Raw genomic sequence first — 17435 nt, 5'->3', positions numbered from 1 at the left:
AAGATGTTAAGGGAAGCTGCTGAGGCAAAGCCCTGGAGACCTATAGTGGCTGTATTTGTATCCTATGATCCTCATCCCTCTGACTACAGAAAGGAATGCCTAGATGGATGGTAAGACTATACAACAAAGCAGTGACAAGTTTGTCACACATTCAGGATAGTGGATACTTCTGGACTGGAGCTAGGCACCTGACCCAGGAACAGCTGATGGCGAGGCACCTCTCTCTGTCACCTTTTCATCTCTGTAAAAAAGGCATCTTCCATACAAAAAGGTTATGTACTAATTAGATTTCCAGCTTCCTAAACAGTGGAGACCAATACTGGCTGGTTAGGGAGAAAAGGAGTCAGTTGAAAGGACATTGGCTAGCTCACAAAACTGATGGAAAAGCTGAAGAATAAGGCTTGGAACATTGACAGGAGCCAAGGGAAATAATGCATCTAAAAATAAAGACTAAATCAATACACAGGAAGAATCTGGTTGGTATCCAACAACTTCTGTCATCAGCATAGCCACTATTGGACATTGGAGGCTGCCATTATTGCTTCTCTACCAGTTCTGGAAAGATTCTGAACTGCCATTAACTTCTCTGTGTTACGCTAGAGTCAAGGTCTTAATTGAAATTCCCTCCAAATAGTCAGTGTGTTTAGATACCGAGTGGCCAAAAATGAAAAACACCTATCACAAGGTATATCAGAAATAAACATATCTGGCCCCTCGAGGAGGAGGAAAGAGTAATGTGACTCAGATCTGTGAAATTCTTTGTGCCGTATTTTAACTAGAGGATGAGAGTTTGTGCACAGAGTCATTGACTTGAAAGGCAGCCAGGCCGACTCTTCCTTCTGCCCTGTAGTGCGTCATTCTCTCTTTTTTAGTTTCTCTGCCCTTAATTGGGAATGGGGGCAGGGATGTAACTCTGATCAGCCCTGTGCTACTGGCCAGGCTGTCTTCAATTCAGGAAGGTGGGTATCCACATGTTAGCAGACTTCATGAGTGGCCATGCACCTGAAAACATACCCTTATAAGGCTCTGTGTTAATGGCCAGATTGGAGATGATGGTGAGGTCATTCCCAGCCTTCCTGAATTGACCTAGTTTCCTTATCATACAAAAACCTGGAGAAAAGGAGCAGTGGTGGGTGATAGGATTCAAAGTGTAAGTTCCACTCTAAACTTCAAGTTATCCCATGGAATGGCCAGTGATGTGACCTAACATGAAAAGGTTGTATCACATTATTCTTTTGAGAGTTTGAGTTTGGGGAAACTGAGACCTGAGCAGATGTGGAGAGAGGAGACCCTCTGAGAGACTGTGAGGTAGCTGCCTTAGTACTTGATGACTCTGTAACCAGCTTCAGGCCATTCATTTCCTGTTTCTGAACACACCAATGACGATCAGTCATATTTATGAACAAATGATGGTTAAAATAATGAGATAGGATGCCTTCTTTTTTCTTCTTCATAATGTCAGAGATAAAAATAATAACTGTTGGCAAGGCTGTAAGGACATGGGTATTCTTTTTTTATGGCTGCACCCATGGCATATGGAAGTTCTTGAGCCAGGGATTGAATCTGAGCTGCAGCTGAGGCAACATCAGATGAACCCACTGTACAGGCCCAGGGGTCAAACCCATACCTCTGCAGTGACCTGAGCCACTGCAGTTGGTTTCTTAACCCCCTGCAACATGGGAGCTCCAGGACATGGGTAATCTTAAACTTTGCTACTGAATGTGTAGGCTGATAGATACACTGTCTGGAAGGCAGCTTGGCAATACATACTAAACCTTCACACTATGAATGTCCTTTGACCCAACAGTTACACTTCTTTGGACTTTATCTTCAGGAATTTAGGATGTGAAAAAAGATTTAGTTACAAATGCTCATCACAATGCTATTACAATATCAAACAGTTATAAACAATCTAAGGGTCCAGCAGTACAGATTGGTTAAATTATGATAGAGGTTTAAAATAGTAAAGATTCAGACAGTAAAAATGATTTTGCAGAAGCTTAAAATGTGTGTGTGTACTTGTAGTAGTACAAGCATGAGAGAAATTGTAAGCAAAGAACAAATGTGGTAAAACGATGTCACTATTAAGTCAGAAACCATGAAAGATCTGATTTTTTTTTTTTTGTACTTGCAAGCTAACAAGGTAGTCTGCCACACACACATGCACACACGTACGCACACATGTTTTTCATATATATTTTTCTTTTAGGGATCAGCAGCAGCAAGGGGCCCCCCAGATTTTCATCCCTGGAGACCATTAGTGCCAATTCTTGGAGCCTTCCTCCCAAAGAATAGCCTCAAGGCATTGCTCTCTCTTCTTGAACTAACTCAAGTGTCAGTACCCTGTGGTGAGGGAGCTGGCCTCTCCACCCAAGTCCCTCAGTGGGAAACACACATGGGCTGGGGTTTGATCCAGGTGGGTGGAGTTTAGGGTTTCTTAGGAAGGAAAGCAGGGCAGAGCTTGATCCCTCAGGGTACATTTTATGACTTAAGGTATGTGTGTGGTGGTTAGTCTGGGTCAAGATGGAGGGGCAAGAAGAGAATGTGTATATGTATATGTTTATATATATATAATGTTCATGTTACTTATGTATATATGTATATTATTATATGTATATATAAACAACAAGCCCTCTGAGTCAGAAACAAAAACAGTTTATCATTTGTGACAAAAGCAGCAGCCAGAACAACAGCTTATATTGGTTCCCAAGCCCCATCCACACAGGTCAACAAAGTGGGGGCCATACGGTACCTGCATTTGCAGGAGGGTGTATTTCAAGAGAGGAATCCTGAAATTAGGAAACTCTGATCTTCTATATGGCTGCTGATGACCTGCCCATCCTGCCCTCCCAAAAGAGGGAAACTTCATCTTTATTCTAGAATGTAAGCCAGTCTTCTTTAAGAGGGGAAGGAAAGGTCTTTATCTTTACTATTCCAAACTATCTCTGGGGAGAGAAACACGTCTAAGCTTTACTATGCAGAAATATCTCTCTGGGGGAGGAAAAAAATCTTTTATCCTGTACTCTCTTGGTCTCAGTGTCTGGGACCCTGCGAATTGAACTGAGAAAAGATTAACAGGAGAAAAAAGGCTTATTTCATATACATACAGGGGCATCACAGAAATAAAATGAAAACCCCAAAGAGGTAGTCAAATAGTATTATATACTGTTTTATCGAAGAGCAATAAATTTGTGGAGAAGTGACAAAACAAAAGAAAAGGCGTTTAGGTTTTTATGGGCAGTAAATTTTGGTATGGTAAACATGTGGGGAAAACTAATAGAAGATAAAGGTTATTTTTAGTAAAGTTTGTTATGTAGCTGCCATCTCTGGCCTGAGATAAGTTTAGCGTCCTGTCTGGTGATTAAGAGTTATTCTCCTCTTCCTTGTATATGAGAGAGGAGACACATTAACAAAGGGAAATTTATGCCATGCTTTTAGGCAAAAAGGAGGATAGAGAGCTTTTCTGCATCTGCTGTTTTTTTTACTTGCCTTCAGCTCAAAATAGTCTGTATGTCAAAGTGGGGTATTTTGGGGTGGTACATTCTGATCCCCTTCAACTCCTTATACAAATATTCTTGACTTGATTGTAAATGCCATTGATCAGAAGACTCTGTGCTGAAAAGTGAGATGTTCAGAGTGAATCATTGCCCCTACAATATTCTACATGAAGGGTTTAAAGGTGTTTACTGAACTATTCATATCAAACATTCTCCAAATTTGAGAAAAATTAAAACAAAATTTGGGGAAATAATAATGCAGAGATGCATTTGATGTGGAAATTGTTTAGAATATATTAAGTAGAAATAATACATCATGTGTAGTAGGATCTTATTTTATAAAAAGTATATTTGTCTATAAAAAAAATCTGGAAGGAGATTTACCAATATATTTTTTTTACATTTTAAAAATTATAGTTGATTTACAATGTTAGTCAATTTCTGCTATGAAGCAAAGTGACCCAGTCATACATACCATTATATTATTAGTGTTTATCTCTGGTTGAGTAAGGGCATTTGCTTCTTTTTTTAAAAAAAATTTATATGTATTTTTATATGTATTTTCCAATGAGTGGCTTTTTTTTCTTCTTCTTCTTCTTCTTCTTTTTAGGGCTGCACCCGCGGGATATGCAGGTTCTCAGGCTAGGAGTCAAATTGGACCTGTAGCAGCTGGCCTATGCCACAGCCTCAGCCATGCCAGATCGGAGCTGCGGCTGTGACCTACATCACAGATCACAGCAATGCCAGATCCTTAACCCACTGAGCAAGGCCAGGGGTGGAACCTCCATCCTCATGGATGCTAGTCAGATTTGTTAACTGCTGAGCCACTATGGGAACTCCTCCAATCAGTGGTTTTTTGAGTAAATTTTTTATTTAACTTTATCAAAAATGAGTCTTTGTCTTTTTTAAAAAAATCGTATTGGTGTATTGGAGTTCCCACTGTGGTCCAACAGGATCAGCAGCATCTCTGTAGCACCAGGACACAGGTTTGATGTACAGTCCATCACAGTGAGTTAAAGGATCCAGCATTGTTGCAACTGTTGTTTAGGTCACAACTGTGGTTCAGATCTGATCTCTGGCTTGGAGATTCCCTATGTTGCAAGGCAGACAAATAACAAACAAAAATTTTATTGGCATATAATTGATTTACAATCTTGTATTAGCTTCAGATGAATCAGTTATACATATACACATATCCATTCTTTTTAATTTCTTTTCCTATATACGCCATCACAGAGTATTGAGATTTCCCTGTGTTATGCAGTAGGTTCTTAGTACTTAGCAGTTTTGTACACAGCGGTGTGTGTGTGCCAATCCCAACCTCCCAATTTATCCCTCCACCATCCCCCATGTTTCCCCTTTGGTAACCATAAATTTCGTTTCAAAATCTTTGAGTCTGTTTCTGTTTTGAGAAGTTCCTTTGTATCATTTTTATTAGATACTACATATTAGTGACCTCATATGACATTTGTCTTTCTCTTTGTCTAGGTCCATCCACGTTGCTGCAGATGGCATTATTTTGTTCTTTTTTACCGCCTAGTAACATTCTGTTGTATCTAAGTACCACAACTTTTTAATCCATTCCTCTGTTGATGGACATTAGGTTGCTTCCATGTCTTGACTATTGTAAACAATGCTGCTATGAACATTGTGGTGCTTGTGTCTTTTTGAATTAGAGTTTTTCTCCAGACATATGCCCAGGAGTGGGATTGCCGGATCATATGGTAGTTCTGTTTAATTTTTTTAAGAAACCTCCATACTGTACTCCTTAGTGATTGCATCAATTTGTATTCCCATCAACAGTGTAGGAGGGTTCCCTTTTCTCTACACCCTCTATAGCATTTATTGTAGACTTTTTTTTTTTTTTTTTTTTTTGTCTTTTTGCCTTTTCTAGGGCTGCTACCACGGCATATGGAGGTTCCCAGACTAGGGGTCTAATTGGGGCTGTAGCCACCGGCCTATGCCAGAGCCACAGCAATGTGGGATCCGAGCCACGTCTGCAACCTACACCACAGCTCACTGCAACGCCAGATTCTTAACCACCGAGCAAGGCCAAGGATCAAACCCGAAACCTCATGGTTCCTAGTCGGATTTGTTAACCACTACACCACGACAGGAAATCCTATTGTAGACTTTTTGATGATGGCCATTTTGACTGGTATGAGGTGAGACCTCGTTAAAGTTTTAATTTGCATTTCTCTAATAGTGATGTTGAGCATCTTTTCATGTGCTCTTTGGCCATCTATATGTCTTCCTGGGAGAAATATCTATTTAGATGTTCTCATTTTTTGATTCAGTTGTTTCCTTTTTTGATATAAAGCTGTATAAAGTATATTTTTGAGATTAATCCCTTGTTGGTTGCTTCATTTGCAAAGTTTTTCTCCCATTCTGTGTGTTGTCTCTTTGGGGTTTTTTGGTTTTTTTTATGGTTTCCTTTGCTGTGCAACATCTTTTAAGTTTACTTAGCTCCCATTTGTTTATTTTTGTTTTTATTTTCATTACTCTGGGAGGTGGATACAAAAAAGTATTGCTGCTGTTTATGTCACAGGAGTGTTCTGCCTATATTTTCCTCTAAGAGTTTTATATATCTGGCCTTACATTTAGGTCTTTAATCCATTTTGAGTTTATTTTTGTGCATGGTGTAGGAGACTGTTCTAATTTTATTATTTTATGCATAGCAGTCCAGTTTTCCCAGCACCACTTATTGAAGAGGCTCTCTTTTCTCCACTGTATGCTCTTGCCTCTTTTGTCTTAGATTAATTGACCATAGATGTGTGGGTTTATTTCTGGGCTTTCTATCCTATTCCACTGATGTTTATTTCTGTTGTTGTGCCAGTACCATACTGTTTTGATAACTGCTTTCTAATATACCATGAAGTCAGGGAGCCTGATTCCTCCAGCCCTGTTTTTTTTTTTTCAAGATTGCTTTGGTGATTCGGGGTCTGTTTGTGTCACCTGTGATTTCCTCCATCAATGTCTTACAGTTTTTGGAGTACAGATCTTTTGGGTCTTTTGCCTCTTTAGGTAGGTTTATTCCTATGTACTTTATTCTTTTTGATGTGAAGGTAAATGGGATTGTTTCCTTAATTTCTCTTTCTAATCTTTGTATTGTATAGAAATGCAAGAGATTTCTATGTATTAATTTTGTGTCCTGCAATTTTACTGAATTCATTGATGAGCTCTAGTGGTTTTCTGGTACCATCTTTAAGATTTTCTATATGTAGTATCATGTCATGTCTTAGGCAAACAGTGACAGTATTACTTCTTTTCCAATTGGTATTCTTTTTATTTCTTTTTCTTCTCTGATTCCTATGGCAAGGACTTCCAAATCTATGTTGCATAAAAGTGATGACAGTAGACATCTTTTATCTTGTTCCTGATCTTATTTGAAATGCTTTTGGATTTTTACCATTGAGAATGATGTTAGCTGTGAGTTTGTTATATATGGCCTTTATTATGTTGAGGAGGTTCTCTCTCTACTCACTTTCTGGAGAGCTTTTTTAATCAAAAATGGGTGTTGAATTTTGTCAGGAGCTTTTTCTGTATCCGGATGACCATATGATTTTTATTCAGTTTGTTAATGTCAAATCAAATTTTTATTCAGTTTGATTTGAGGATATTGAACAATCCTTGCATCCCTGGGATAAACCCCATTTGATTATGGCGTATGATCCTTTTAATGTATTGTTGGATTTGGTTTGCTAATATTTGGGGGATTTTTTTGCGTCTATATTCATCAGTGTTATTGGTCTGTAATTTTCTTTTTTTGTGGTCTTTGGTTTTGGTATCAGGGTGATGGTGGCCTCACAGAATGAGCTTGGGAGTGTTCCTTCCTCTGAAATTTATCTCTTCAAAGAACCAGCATTTAGTTTCATTGATCTTTTCTGTTTTCTTCATGTCTATCTCATTTATTTCTGCTCTGATCTTTGTGATTTCTTTCCTTCTACCAACTTTGGGTTGTGTTTGTTCTTCTTTCTCTAGTTGCTTTAGGTGTAAATTTATGTTGTTCATTTGGGATTTTTCTTTTCCTGAGGTGAGATTATATTGCTATAAAACTTCCCTCTTAGAACTACTTTTGCTGCATCCCATACGTTTGGGATCATTGTGTCTTCATTGTCATTTGTCTCTAGATACTTTTTGATTTCTTCTTTGGTTTATTCAGTGAGCCATTGGCTGTTTAGTGGCATATTCCACGTGTTTCTGTTTTTTTTTTTTTTTTTTTTTTTTGCAGTTTTTTTCTTGTGGTTGATTTCTAATCTCATAGCATTATGGTCAGAAAAAATTATTGACATGATTTCAATTTTCTTAAATTTACTGAGGCTTGATTTGTTGCCTAGGATGTAGTCTATCCTGGAGAATGTTCCATGTGCACTTGAGAAGAAAGTGTATTCTGTTGCCTTCAGCTGAAATGTTATATAAATATCAAATAAGTCTGTCTAGTCTAATGTGTCATATAAGACATGTTTTCTTTTTCCTTTATTTTTATGGCCGTGCCCATGGCATATGAAGGTTCCCAGGCTAGGGGTCAAATTAGAGTCGTAGCTGCCAGCCTGTGCCACAGCCACAGCAGTGCAGGATCTGAGCTGTGTCTGTGGCCCACACCACAGCCAATGGCAACGCCAGATCCCCAACCCACTGAGCAAGCCCAGGGATCGAACCCACATCCTCATGGATGCTAGTCAGATTCGTTAACTGCTGAGCCACAATGGGGGCTCCATGTGTTTCTTTATTGATATTTCTGTCTGGATGATCTGTTCATTGCTGAAAGTGGGGTGTTAAAGTTCCCCACTATTATTGTATTATTGTCAATTTCTCCTTTTGAGGCTGTTAGCAGTTGCCTTATATGTTGAGGTTCTCCTATGTTGGGTGCATATATATTTGCAATTGTTACATCTTCATCTTAGATTGATCCCTTGATCATCAGATAGTGTCCTTCTTTGTCTTTTGTAACTTTTTTTTTTTTTAAGGCCTATTTTGTCTGAAGGAGTATTGCTCCTTCAGCTTTCTTTTGATTTCCATTTGCATGCAATACCTTCTTCCATCCCCTCACTTTCAGTCTCTGTGTGTCCCCTCACTTTTCAGTCTGTATGTGTCCACAGTGGGTCTCTTATAGACAGCATATATACTGGTCTTGTTTGTGTATCCATTCAGCTACTCTCTGTTTTTGGATTGCAGCATTTAATCCATTTACATTCAAGGTAATTATCAGTATGTATGTACTTATTGCAGTTTTGTTGTTCTGTCTTCTAATGAGAGATATCAGTGATGTGTTGGTTTTTTCTCCCCCCAGTCTTGGATATGCTTAAACATCCCAGAAAGGCAGGAGAGGGGAGAGAGTTAAAGAAAGATAAAGACAGCATGGGGGAGGTAAAGAGGAAGGAAATGTAGAAGAGACAGGGCTGGGAGGATTTTTCAAATGAAATACTGATCAATATGAACTCCCTTATCTACCTCCATTACAGAATAAGTAAATCTTTTTATATTTTTGTATGAGTTGAATTTTTGGTTTGAGACTCAAATGGAAGAGAAGGGAATGGCAATATATGTTACATCTGGGGTGCTTCCTAGCATTTTCAAACTAAAGTGTAATGCCTAGCCATATTTAGGGTTAAGTCATTACCTGGAGTAGTGATTTTCAAGCTCTTGAAGATTATTGAGGATCCTAAAAACGTTTTATTTGTGTGGCTTATAACTGTTTATTATCCATATTAGAAATTAAAACTGAAAAAATTTAAATCACAAGAATATATAAGCTGTTAGAGTGATGACATCACATATCGTGAAGCTTCTGGAAAACTCTATGAATGAATGAGAGTAGAAAAAGCAAATAACAGGTTAATATTTCTATTAAAAGAGTTTTGTCCTCCTAGTCTTCTTGAAAGGGTCTTGGGAAGCCCCATGAGCTGTGAACCACACTTTGAGAACCACTGATCTAGAGAACTAATACTTTGTTAGGTACTATACAGATGTCCACTTCTGATCTGTTTTCTGTATTCTGTAGCATCCAGTTGTTGCATACTGAACCTCTTTTTTTTTTTCTCTTCCATCATTCATTGTCTTTTTATTCTTTCTACAAGATTTCTATAATTTGTCTTCTGCTCTAGGTCTTTGAATGCTTCTTTAATTTTTAAAAAATATAAGCAGCATCCTTTTGTTTGTTTCTTGGATATAATTTTTTCTTGTATCTCTTTGAGTACAATATTAATAAAAGAATATTAATTATTTTTTTCTTCTCCTCCCTGCAGAGTCTCAATTTTTTCCAAGTTTTTTTGTTTTTTGTTTTTTTTTTTTTAAATGGTTCTCGTCCTCTGCCTTTTTTGTTAGAGGTTTGTCTCAAATGTCTGATGGTATTTGGCTGTTTGCCTATATTTAAGAATTCCCTTGTGGGGCAGCTCATTAAGGATCTGGCATTGTCACTGCAGCAGCTTGGATTGCTGCTGTGGTGCAGGTTTGATCCCTGGCCCAGGAATTTCTATATGCTGCAGACACAGGCAAAAAAAAGGTGGGGGGGGGGTACTGAAAACTGAAGTTCATACCTGGGCAGAGCCTGCTAACTGTGAGCCTTTCTGTAAAGCACTCAGAGTCACTGGAATGACTGTAGAATGATCAGACAAATCCATAATTTGTATAATTCTGACAAGTATTATTTTAATATCTACAATGATGTGATCCTACTAGAAAGAAGGATATGAAACCATCTCGGGATTCTACTAAATCCAAAAAATGATTTATTAACACAGTGACGAATTCTAAGAATCCAAAAGACTGGCCTTAAGTATCCATAGGGGGAGTTCCCGTCGTGGCGCAATGGTTAACGAATCCGACTAGGAACCATGAGGTTGCGGGTTTGGTCCCTGGCCTTGCTCAGTGGGTTCACGATCCGGCGTTGCCATGAGCTGTGGTGTAGGTTGCAGACACGGCTCGGATCCCGCGTTGCTGTGGCTTTGGCGTAGGCCAGTGGCTACAGCTCCAATTCAACCCCTAGCCTGGGAACCTCTATATGCCATGGGAGCGGCCCAAGAAATAGCAAAAAGACAAAAAAAAAAAAAAAAAAGAAAGAAAGAAAGTATCCATAGGGGTAGATGGGAAACATTTAGCTATCCAAGAAAAGTCAAAGAATGTAAAACCAGTGAAGTCATGAAAGAAGTAAGCTACAATCTTTTGGGGCATGCAGACTTCTAGGAATAAAGGGACATTTAGGACTTAAACCCAAGGACTGGATTTTAGAGTTCCAAACATATTGACTACAGAAAGGGACTTAGCTTGGCAGTCAGAATCATGAGAAATATCACCAGAGTGTCTTGTAGCTTCAGGTCTTATGCCCCATTGAATTAAGCAAATTTAGCCAGCTGAGAAGGTAATGCTCCTCTGAGTGGGAAGGTGACATTCCTTCAAGCGAACAAATTTCTGTAATGTTATGGAATTTAGAATTTAGTGAAACAATGAAATAAATCAAATTTATAATAAAATAATAAAATTCTTTAATATTTCTAATGTTAAGAGATTTAGGCATACTAGATAAACGGGTTGATATGTGATTCCAATTTAAAGTATAGATTGTGTAATTTGGATTTGGGATTCAAAATTTGACCCCTTTACTAAATTTATTACTATTAAACATTTAAAAGAAGTCCTGTGGAGTTTATAAATTTCATTTATTTATGAGATTTTACTTGCAAAATATTTGCTGGGGGCTTTTTTGGGGAAGTCTTGTTATGAGACATTTGAAGAATTTGAAGTGAAAATGAAATGTGTTCATTACATTTATGAATGCAGCTTAAAATAGTTAAGGGGATTAATTACTAAAGTGCTAAAAGCCCCTTTAAAAGTAGGTACTGCATCTTGTTAAGTGTATAATTTTACCAAAATAGTTTTTTTTTTAATTTTTATTTTTTGTGAGTTTTAGAATGTATTCAAACTTAAGTTATAGGCTTAAGATAGGTTGTTATAGATATAAGTTGTTATATGTAAGCCTCATGGTAACCACAAAGCAAAAACCTATAGTTAAATACACAAAAGATAAAGAGGAAGGAATATAAGCATTCCACTAAAGAAAGTAATTAAACTACAAGGAAGAGCACAAGAGAAGAAGAAACAAAGAGGTACCACCAAAAAAGCTCAAAACAATGAAGAAAAATTGACAAGAAATGAATACCTGTTAATAATTACTTTAAATGTAAATAGACTAAATCTGCCAATCAAAAGACATAGGATAGCTGAATGGATAGAAAATAAGACCCACCTATATGCTACCTACAGGTGATTCACTTTCGATGTAAGGGCATGCACATACTGAAAGTAAAGGGATGGAAAAAATATATGAAAATGGAAACCAGCATAAAACTGGGATGGCTATACTTATATTACATAAAATAGGTTTAAAACAAAGACTATGGTAAGAGACAAACAGAGTTATATAATGATACATGGGTCAATCACAGAAGAGGAAAAAACATTTTTAGATATTTATGTACCCAATGTAGGAACATCTAAACATAGAAAGCAAATATGAACAGACCTAAATGGAGAAATAGACAGCAGCACAATAATAGTAGGGGACTTTGATATCCCACTTAACACCAATGGATAGATCATCCAGACAGAAAATCGATAAGGAAATATCAGCCTTATCCAATACATTAGACTAAATGATTTACCAGGTAGATACAGATATTCCATCCCCAAACAACAGAATACATTTTCAAGAGCAAATAGGACATCCTCCAGGATACATTATATGTTAGGTTACAAAGTAAATGTTAATAAATTTAAGATGATTGAAGTCTTAACAAGCATTTTTTTATGATAACAATAGTATGAAACTAGAAGTCCACTACATGAAGAAAACTGGAAAATTCACAAACATGTGGAGATTAAACAACATGCTGCAAAATAGATCAAAGAAGAAAGACATCAAAAGAGAGAGGAAGTGCCCATTGTGGCTCAGCGTGTTATGAACCTGACTCATATTCATGAGGACATGAGTTTGATCCCTGGCCTTGCTCAGTGGATTAAGGATCCAACATTGCTCTGAGCTGTGGTGTAGGCCACAGATGTGGCTTGGATCCCGCATTGCTGTGGTTGAGGCATAGGCCAGCAGCTGCAGCTCTTGATTCAACCCATAGCCTGGGAACTTCCATATGCCACAGGTGTGGCCCTAAAAAAATACACACACACACACACACACATATATGTATATTTATATAAAAACTATATCTTGAGACAAAAGAAAATGGAAATACAACATAGAAAAATTTATGGGATGCAGCAAAAACAGTTCTAAGAGTTTCATAGCAATAAATACCAAGAAACAAGAAAATTCTCAAATAAAAATCTAACTTACGTCTCAAGGAACTAGAAAAAGAACAAAGCCCAAAGTTAATAAAAGGAAGGAAACAACAAAGATTAGAGCAGAAATAAATGAAATAGAGACTAAAAGACAATAGAAAAGATCAGTGAATTAAGGACTGGCTCTTTAAAGAAATAAAGTTGCTGTGGCTGTGGCATAGGCTAACAGTGGTAGCTGCGATTGGACCCCTAGCCTGGGAACCTCCATATGCCCTAAATAAATAAATAAATAAATAAATAAATAAGGAATAAAGTTTGCAAGCTTTTAGCTTGATTCACCAAGAAAAAAAAAGAGAAGATTCAAATAAAATCAGAAATGAAAGAGGAGCTTTTATAACTGATACCACAGAAATGCAAGGGATCATAGGAGACTGTTATAAACAATTATATACCAACAGTTAAACTGGACAACCTAGAAGAAATGGATAGATTTCTAGAATCATAGAATTTACAATGACTGACTTATAAAGAAATAGAAAATCTGAACAGACAGATTACTAGTAAGGAGATTGAATGAACATTCGAAAACTTCCCAACCAACAGAGGTCCAGGACCAGATTGCTTCACTGCTGAATTCTGCCTCACATTCAAAGAATAATTAATACAAATCCTTCTCAAACTCTTCCAAAAACAGAAAAGGAGGGAACTCTTCCAAACCATTTTACAACCTGATAACAAACTAGACAAGCCACAGGAGAAGAAAATGATAGGCCAATGTCCCTGATGGACATAAATGTCAAAATCTTCAACAAATATTAGCAAATCAAATTCAACAGTACATTCAAAGGATAATACACTGTGATCAAGTGGGATTTTTTCCCGGGAATCCAAGGCTGGTTCAACATCTGTGCATCAGTCAATGCTGATAGACAAGATTAACCAAATGAAGGATAAAAATCATAAGATCATCTCAGTAGATGAAGAAAAAGCAGCTGACAAAATTCGGCAGTCATTTAGGATAACTCTCAATAAGGCAGGAATAGAGGGAACATACTTCAACATAATGAAGTCCATACATGACAGGCCCACAGCTAACATCATACTTAATTATGAAAAGCTGAAAGCTTTTCCCATAAGATTAGGAACAAGACAAAGATGCCCACTCTCTTCACTTTTTTCAACATAGTACTGGAAGTCCTTCCCAGAGTAATTAGGCAAGAAAAAGGCATCCAAATTGGGAAGGAAGAAGTAAAAATGTCACTGTTAGAGATGACATGATATTATGTATCAAAACTCCTAAAGACTCCATCAGAAAACTATTAGGATAAATGACTTCAGTAATGTTACATAAAAATCTGTATTGTTTCTCTACACTTGTAACAAACTATCACAAAGAGAGATTAAGAAAACAATCCTGTTTATAACTGCATCAAAAAGAATACCTAGGAATAAATTTAACCAAGGAGGTAAAAGAATCTGTATCTTAAAACTGTGAGGTATTAAGGAAAGAAATTGAAGAAGACACAGATAAATGGAAAGATATTCCTTGCTCATGGATTGCAAGAATTAATATTGTTAATATGTCTATACCACCCAAAGCAATCTACAGATTCATTGCAATCCCTAGCAAAATTCCAGTGGCATTTTCACAGAAATAGAACGAGCAATCCTAAAATTTGTATGGAATCACAAAAGGCCTGGAATAGCCAAAGCAATTTTAGAAGAACCAAACTAGAGGCATTATGCTCCCTGCTTTCATACTCAGTACTAGAGTTTGGCATAAAAATAGGCATGTAGATCAGGGAACAGAATAGAGACTAGGGAGTTTCCCTTGTGGTGGCTCAGCAGGTTAAGAATTTGATACAGTGCCTGTGAGGATGTGGGTTTGATCCCTGGGCTCAGTCAGTGGATTAAGGATCCAGTGTTGCCGTGAACCATAGTGTAGGTTGCAGATGTGGCTTGGATCCTGGGTTGCTGTGGCTATGGTGTAGGCTGGTAGCCACAGCTCTGATTTGACCCATAACCTGGGAACTTCCATATGCTACAGATGTGGCCCTAAAAAGCAAAAACAAACAAAAAACAACCTTGAGCAAACAAATGTCTTTCTAGGGTCAGACTCTTTTCTGTACTTTGACCATGGGTACTGTTAGTGTGTCTGTTCTGACTTCCTGGACTCTGGATCCTCATCTGTCCTAACTCCTAGGTATCCTATCCTACTTCTGCATTGATCTCCTGTCTGGACTTTTGACCTGAGTGAGTTGATACCTTACATTCCTTTCAAAGCTCCCTTTCATAGGTACATTGTACCTCCAGCCTCTGACCTTTAAGGGCTTCTTCAAGTCATAATTGACTTTCCTTCTTACTGGCTTTCTTCTCTGTAGGAAGGGAGCTTTCAGCTTCTGTGCTTTAAGTAAGTCACCCACTCATCTGTTTGCTTTCTATCTTCCAAAATTCTGATCTTTCGTCTCTGTTCTCCCATATTGTCTTTGAGGGGTTTACAGCTTTAAAAAAAAAATTATTCCTTTATGCTCAGTTTAATGGAGGTTCTTAAGAGAGCAGAGTTACTACTTGTCTTCAGGAGTTCATATTTGGTCTTTACTATAGTAGCTTCCCATTTTCTAAACACTTAGTCTCCTGGGATTTGTAGAAAATAGGAGCTTCTTAGACAATTTTGAGCTTCTTAGACAATTTTTAAAAGTTACCTACCCAGCCTTTTCCTGGGACTGCCTAGCAGAACCCTGTTTGTTTTGTGGTTAATATGCAGTCAGACACAAATCAATGCGAATTAACTTTTATAAATAAAAATTAGAGAACTTTGGGGGATTAAATGTTAAGTGTAGGTTTAAGGTCAAGCTAACTTTGAGAAATTTCCTCTTGATGGAAAATAAAAGGTCAGATGAGCTTTTCTTCTTTGATTATGAAGAAGAGAGTATTTAGCAACTGGAAGTTAAAAGTTTTCCTGAGACCAAGAGGGAGGTTGTAGCATCTCTGAAACTCACAGCAATTGTTTTTTGTACAATTGTTTGGACACTTTCACTTTCAAAGATCCTTTTCTGGGAGGCAGGTAGAATTTAAATAATTCTTTCCATCTTTCACTGAGTTTATAACGTTTCCACTTGTTTGTTGCTACAGAAGTATAATCAGCTCCTTGAGGGTAGAGGATGTTTCTGACACGTCTCAGCATCTCCAGGTGCCAGAAGAATAGGGTTCACCATAAAGATAAGGTAGTATGCATGAGCTCTTTTCATTTTTATAACAATCTATGAGGGGGGAACTATCATTACTCTAATTTTATAAATGAGAAAACTGAGGCCTGAGCTACACAGCTCCAGTGAAAAGTACAGCTGGAACTGACTCTAACTTGGCTGATTAACCAAGTTAGCTAGATCCTACCCTTAGTAACCTGCAGCATTTGCCTTCAGTGCAGGTAAGGTGCTTTCTGGAGAGACAGATCTGGGAGTTCATGGAGCTTACAGAATAGATTGTATGATAAATGTTGTTCGCTAATAAATGTTTGTTGAATTTGACCTACTCTTCATTGTAGCATACCATCTGGAGCAAGATTGTGGAGAAGCCCTGTAGCTTAACCTGTTCTTAACTATTGGAAGCTACTGATGTCTGCCCTGAAGAAGGTTAATTTGACTTAGGTTAATTTGTAACATTGACTTAGGTTAATTTGTAACATTCTTCTTCCTTGGTTATCACCAATTGGAAGAAATCTAGTCCCAGAGAGTCAAATAATGACTTAGGAAGATTTATCATGGACTTCCCTGTGGTCACTGCTGGGGCTGTGGTCTCTGACCTGAAACCCTCTTTGCAATGTACAGGCATTTGGAATACCATCAAGGCCTATAAGCTAAAAATTTAAACAACCAGCCATCAGAAATTGCCTGGTGTCTCCAGGTGCTGTAGATCTCATAGGTATTTCCAGTTCTAATGGGAAGCGAGTTATGATAAAGCTACATGGGTTACAATGATGGTAGCTGTCAGGATGGCCCCTCCCCCTTCCTTTTGGGTTACTGTCAAGGAAACCTTGCTCCAGCCACCCTGTCTAGCTCCTTTTCTGCTTCTATCTCATTCGTCCTTGTTGCATGCACCCCTATCCAGTTTCCAAAAACCCCAGAGAAACTTGGCTAGTTGCATCATATCATAAGTAGTCTGGTAATTGCTTGTGAATTGTAGATCTATTTAGGTAAGAAGCATAGAACTGGTACTTTTAAAATATCTTAAAAAGTGAAAAAAATATAGGAGCATAAATAATAAAAAACAATAAATAATTGAGTTTGTATTATCCAGTACAATTGATGAAACTCTAGACCATACTCTCCAGACTGATTTCACACACAAACTTTTGTTTTAGTTTCATAGTAATTTGAAAAGGGACATGCACAGTTAAGATAAAATTTGGCATTTCTCTTTTCTTCCTAGTCTATTAAGAACAGTGCTAGAGTTCCCGTCGTGGCTCAGTGGTTAACGAATTTGATTAGGAACCATGAGGTTGCAGGTTCAATCCCTGCCCTCGCTCAGTGGGTTAAGGATCCAGTGTTGCCATGAACTGTGGTATAGGTCGAAGATGCAGCTCGGATCCTCTGTTGCTGTGGCTGTGGCTGGCAGCTGTAGCTCCGATTGGACCCCTGGCCTGGGGAACCT

At 37.8% G+C, this 17435-nt stretch overlaps 1 long non-coding RNA gene across 7 annotated transcripts in view; it reads left to right on the top strand.

Annotated features, from left to right (window-relative positions):
* Positions 1-17435, top strand: part of LOC102157484 (uncharacterized) — a 33826-nt gene that overhangs the window by 5442 nt on the left and 10949 nt on the right. For 5 of the 7 annotated variants that reach the window (XR_001300528.3, XR_002337871.2, XR_001300519.3 and 2 more), the window contains one exon: positions 15918-16009. The exons of the other annotated variants lie outside the window; for them this stretch is intronic. This is a non-coding gene — a long non-coding RNA (uncharacterized LOC102157484). The remainder of the gene's footprint in view (positions 1-15917; positions 16010-17435) is intronic. 7 annotated transcript variants of the gene reach the window in all.

Source organism: Sus scrofa, chromosome 13 (assembly GCF_054392235.1).
Source record: "Sus scrofa isolate SSC_HxYL_T2T_F1_AM1 chromosome 13, Sscrofa_HxYL_maternal_Yorkshire_Landrace_v2.0, whole genome shotgun sequence".
Taxonomy (NCBI): domain Eukaryota; kingdom Metazoa; phylum Chordata; class Mammalia; order Artiodactyla; family Suidae; genus Sus; species Sus scrofa.
This window is presented reverse-complemented; position numbering and strand designations above follow the sequence as displayed.